Here is a 6101-nt window from a genome sequence, read left to right as displayed (position 1 = left end):
TGCATGAATACGTTTTGCACAATGCTATGTTCGATTCGGGTGCTTCACACAGTTTGATGCCAAAGGTGATCATGGATTTGTATTCATTTGATTCTAGCCATGTAAGATGTATCGGGCTCATCAAAGATTTGGTTGTTAGCTTAGACCAAATCCCAGCGAATAATGTCTTGATGGATGTGGTTGTGGCGGACATTCCTCCACGTTTTGGTATGCTACTTTCAAGATCTTGGGGGGCTAAGTTGAAGGGCACTCTACAGTTAGACTTTTCTTATGCTACAATTCCAGTCTTCGGTCAAATGAGAAAGCTATATCGAGAGCAAAAGATGAAATACATGATAACCAGCAAAGAGAAGCCAATCAGTCATCCTAAGGAGAGCAAGCAGGCTTTAGTCATTTGTTTTATTTTCTGATAGTTTTAATGATCTAGATAATCAGTTAGTTCAGGCGGAAGATATACCAGAGATCACTGAAAATTTCAGAGAAGTTCTGCAAAAGGAAAGAGGAGAAAAGCAAGCTACTATGGAGCATTCAGCTGAGGATAAGGGGCAGCAAACAGAAAAAACAGAGCTAACACAATTTCAACACTTGGAAGAAGATGAAGATGGTCTTTGGACCATGGATTTTGATGGCGCAGTAGGTAGTGAAGGTGCTGGTATTGGTGTGTGGATTCGAAGTCCCTTTTCCACTCAAGACAAAGTTCCAAGCAAGGTGAGAGTGTGTTCCTATAAACTAGCATTTGACTGTTCAAATAATGAGGCGGAATATGAGGCTCTCATTGCTGGCCTTAAGATTCTTAGAAAGCTGAAAGCGAAGAAGATTGCAGTCTATGGTGATTCCGAGTTGGTGATAAAGCAAGTTAAGGGTGAGTTTCAGGCCAAGCATCCTCGTATGAGGGCATATCGAAATGCAGTCTTAGATATTTTGAAGTTATTTTCTGATCATACCTTGACATGTGTGCCTCGCACACAAAATGGTGTTGCTGATGGACTTGCTAAGGCAGCAAGCAATCTAAAAATTCCGATGAATTCCAGCAACAAGTTTGAGATTCATGTGAAACATCGTCCCACTGTCCCAGACAATCAGCGGTGTTGGCAAGTCTTTCAAGATGATGAAGAGATCAATCAGTTTCTGCAAAATAAGGGTAAGTTCAAAGATACCTCAATAGATACTGAACATGATGATGGTAGTGATAATATACAAGTAAATCAAATGGACGTGCTGCAACTTAAAGACAACATTATTCCTAAGGGATTGATTCCTTTAGAGGAGTTGTTTGACCAAGATGATGTGGCCCGCAAACCGACATTAAGACCGACTGAAAAAGGTGTTGAAGAGGTAAACATTGGGACAGCTGAGAATACGAAGATGGTAAAGCTATCAAAGTCATTGTCACCAAAGGTAAAGGAAGAGTATATCAGATTGTTGTCTTCATTTTCTAATGTTTTTGCATGGGATTACTCAGATCTGAAAACATATGACACAAATATCATTCAACATACTATTCCTATTAAGCCAAATCAGAAGCCTTTTCGTCAAAAGTTGAGGAGAATCAATCCGAAGCTGCTGCCATCAATTGAAAAAGAGGTAAACAGATTGTATAAGTCAAGAATCATTGTGCCTATCCGATTTTCAGATTGGATATCAAACTTGGTACCCGTAAGGAAGAAAACAGGTGAGATCCGTTTATGTATTGACTTCAGAAATTTGAATAAGGTATCCTTAAAAGACAATTATCCGCTGCCCAAAATGGACCATATATTGTAGTGAGTAGTTGGAGCATCAAGGATGTCACTACTCGACGACTATTCAGGATACAATCAGATTTTAGTACATGAAGATGACCGTGACAAGACAGCATTCACCACTCCATGGGGAATGTTTCATTATGCAAAGATGCCGTTTGGTTTGAAAAATGCGGGCGCCACCTTTCAGTGCGCAATGGATGTGGCTTTCGCCAATGAGAAAGATGTGTTTTTGGTCATTTATCTTGATGACTTAACCGTGTTTTCAAATTCTAATGAGGAACATTTGTATCATTTGAAAATTGTTTTCCAAAAGTGCAGGAAATATGGCATTTCGCTGAATCCGAAAAAGAGTCTTTTCGCCATGGAGGAGGGCAAACTTCTTGGCCACATCATATCTAAAGATGGCATCCATATTGACCCTGCACGTGTTGAAGCCATTTAGTAAATTGAACAACCCCGGAACAAGAAAGAAATACAGTCCTTCAATGGTAAACTGAATTTTCTGCGTCGCTTCATTCCAAATCTAGCAGAGCATCTTAGAGAAATCACGAGCATGCTGAAAAAGGACAGTCAGGTAAAGTGGACCGAAGAGGCGGTGAAATCATTTAATTTAGTGAAGTTAGCTCTTTCTTCAGCTCCTATTTTGATCAGCCCAGACTACACTCAGGATTTTATTTTGTTCTCATTTGCTTCTAAGCACACTTTGGCAGTTGTATTAATGTAGAAGAGGGAAGGTGTTGAAAATCCCATTGCTTTTTTCAGTCGGATTATAAGAGATGGAGCATTAAAATATAACATCATTGAGAAGCAAGCACTTGCGCTTGTAAAGGCCTTGAAAGATTTCCGTGTGTATTTATTGCATTCCCATGTTCTAGCTTATGTTCCTAATGCAGCAGTTAAAGATATTTTAGTACAGGCAGATCCAGAAGGCAGGAGGGGTAAGTGGATTGCTGCGTTGCTAGAGTATGATGTGGAGATTAAACCAACCAAGCTGATCAAAGGTCAAGGACTCGCCAAGTTAATGGCTGAAACGAATTTGCAAGTTCTAGACATAAATTTGATTGCTGCCATGTCTGATGAAGATGAGGAGAATTCATCTGTTCAGGTATCTGAAATGTTTCTTTCTTCTCCTTGGTATGCCGACATTTTATATGTACTTCAGCATTTGTCTTCACCTCCCGGAATGCCTAGAAACAAAAGTAGAACATTGAAATTGAAAGCTGCAAAATTCTGCATACTAAATTCTGCATTGTATTGGAAAGATCCTGGTGGAATGTTATTGAATTGTTTGGTAGAGGAGGAAGCCAAAAGAGTTGTGGAAGACTTTCATAGAGGTGACTGTGGAGGCCATCTATTTTGGGAAACCACAGTGAACAAGATTCTAAGGGCAGGTTATTATTGGCCTTCATTATTTTCAGATGTATATAAGGCTGTTAAGAATTGTCATGAATGCCAAATTTTCGAAGGGAAGCAGAAACTACAGCCATTGCCTCTCAAACCAATTGAGGTCAGAGCACCATTTCAGCAGTGGGGATTGGATTTCATCGGGGAAATTCATCCGGCATCATCAGGACAGCATCGATGGATATTGACAGCCACAGACTACTTCACAAAATGGATTGAAGCAATTCCTACTCGACAAGCCACGGATGGGGTAATTATCTCTTTTCTTGAAACCAATATTTTGTCACGTTTTGGATGCCCAAGTAAGTTAATCACAGATAATGCAGCAGCATTTAAGTCAAAAAGGATGATTGAGTTTTGTTATAAGTACAACATCAGCTTGGGACATTCAACCGCATATCATCCTCAAGGAAATGGATTGGCGGAGTCATCTAATAAATCTTTGGTCAATATCATTAAGAAATTGTTGGAAATCAGTAAAAAGGGCTGGCACAAGAAGTTGATAAATGCACTATGGGCTGATAGGGTGAGTCAGAAAAAGTCTATTGGCATGTCTCCTTTAGAGTTGGTGTATGGAATAGACACGGCTTTTCCAACTTCACTTGTTGTCCCGGTAGTCAAATTGCTTCAAGAAGCGGGTAGTGAGGAAGATCCTATGCAGAGAAGGATTAATCAAATGATTCATTTACAGCAGACACGGGAGGAGGTATTTCAAAACACTTGCAAGTTACAGGAGCGCATCAAAAATATTTATGACCGGAAAGCAAAGGCAGACATATTTCAGCTAGATGAGGTAGTCTTGAGATGGGATGCTCGACATGAAGACAAAGGAAAGCACGAAAAATTTGACAATTTATGGAAGGGTCCTTATAAGATTGCAGCATATCGTGGTCAGAACGCTTTTCTTCTCAAAGAAATGAATGGAGATGAATGTCCTGGAGGGCCGATTAACGGTCGGCTGTTAAAGAGATATTACTTCTGAGTATTTTCTGCTCATTTCATCATCATTGTACATATCATTTTACTTTTATTCTATTGTGCATGTAAACTAACTTATCATCTTCAGTCTGGGGCCCAAGGTGAAGGCTATAATTCTAAAAATGAAGGTTAGTTAGTCTAAGTTTGTCAAGTCAGTTGTTTAAATCTTTTAGTTTTGAGTCTAGTTTGGTCAAAGCAGTTTTTGGTTTTTCTCAAGTTTTTGTGTCGGAAATAATGACTCCATCGCCCAATGGATGAAGGCACTATCTAGCTCTTACAGAGATCTGCGGTTCTTGGCATCTCCAAGGAGCTACCATCCCCATTGGAGCCAATGTTAGAGTCGGTCTAGTTATCCCTCCATCAGAGATCAAAGCTCTTTTGCATTTCATGATTAGGTGTCCCACCAGTTTTGATCAGTTGCATTTCGTTAGGCATGCCATAACTCTGATGGAGTGGGTTGTGTCATTCATTCCCCTCATGCTTGGCACTGCTGGTTCAGGCTAGTTTATTAAATTAAGTCTTCAAAGGTCATTTACAATCATGTTTTAAATTCTTAGGTCTTAGGTCTATGGTTGAGTCAATTTTGTCTTGAAAAGTCTTAGAAGACTAGCAGGCCAGAGGGATGACTTTGTTAGATCATCACTTCAATAATTTTCATCATTGTACAGCTGAATTAGGACTTCTCTTCAAAACTCTATTATCAAGATAAGTCGCCATCTCATTTTTGTAAAAATTGCCAAAATTTTCAGTTCTTCAATCGTTCAAGTGCAGCCTTGGTCTCCTTTGCCAGAGCATATCAGAGCTATCCCTGCAAAAATTATAAGAGAAAATCACTATTTCAACCAATTTTAAAGGGGAAATCAAAAAGGTCAAAGCCTATTAATTTTCAAAAAGTTTCAACAGCCAAACATAAGAAAATGGGTTTTGGATTAAGCAAAAATCAACAAGGAGTCTATATGAAGATATTTCTCCTCATTTGCAACCCATTCTACATTCCAAAAGCAAAGAGCATTGTGTTAAGGCGATTTTGTGAATTTGAGGGCAAATCGGGCTGTTTCCAGGGCGCGCTACGCATCAGGTTGGGCGCGCTACGCATCGGGGGCGCGCTACGCATCAGGCCGAAATTTTCAGTGTAATTTTGCATGGGCGCTACGCATCAGGGGCGCGCGGCGTGTTGGGTGAGGCGCGCTACGCATTGAAGTGTATGCCCAGAACTTGGCCAGACATCGCTAAAACACCTCTTCTCAAGCATCAAATCACAGGTAGGCTTACATTCACGGCTTGTTCTTGGTCTTTGGACGGTTTATGTAAGAGATTATGATATATGTGCCATGGAAAACCAAGTATAAAAACCCTCCTTATCCATTAATTTTCTGTAAAGATTTAAATGCCAAGATTGCTGTAGGGTTTCAAAAATAAATGTTAACCAAGGTTCTCATTTTCCCATTTCCTTTTGATTCCCCATCCCCTATATTTACCAATATTTTCCCCAATAATTCCTCCTAAAACCCTACACTATTCTCCCTCAAATCCTAAACCCCTCCCTTCTACTACAAACATATTTTCATACCCTACCTCATCCCAAACCCTAAAACTTCAAGATTTTCATGTCCCTTCCCTTCCCTAAATTCCTTGTTTTATTTCCATTGTCCCCATTTCCCTAATGTTTCCCCTTTCCTAACATTTCCCTTGTATATTTGTGTCCCCTTGGTCACAGCATTTTGAGAGAAAGAAAAAGTCTACAGTCAAATTTTGCACACAGTTGTATATCAGCATATATAACATGTCAAAGACCGAGTCAGCTGATGAGCAGGATTATGATAGTGGTTCTACACCAGAGGTAAGTGTGCCAAGGAGGTATCACAAAGGTGGCAAAGGTGGTCGGCATGTCAGGGAGGAGCCTACTTCTTTGGCTCAATTGCAATCTTGTCCACTTGCAATGGACTGTTTTCGGTATCTATCATGTTTATATAC

The sequence above is a fragment of the Pinus tabuliformis genome, chromosome 9 (genome assembly GCF_031772625.1).
Source record: "Pinus tabuliformis cultivar Carrire ecotype Pingquan chromosome 9, CPIR1, whole genome shotgun sequence".
Classification (NCBI taxonomy): Eukaryota; Viridiplantae; Streptophyta; class Pinopsida; order Pinales; family Pinaceae; genus Pinus; species Pinus tabuliformis.
The sequence above is the reverse complement of the archived record's forward strand: the minus strand, read 5'-3'. Positions refer to the sequence as shown.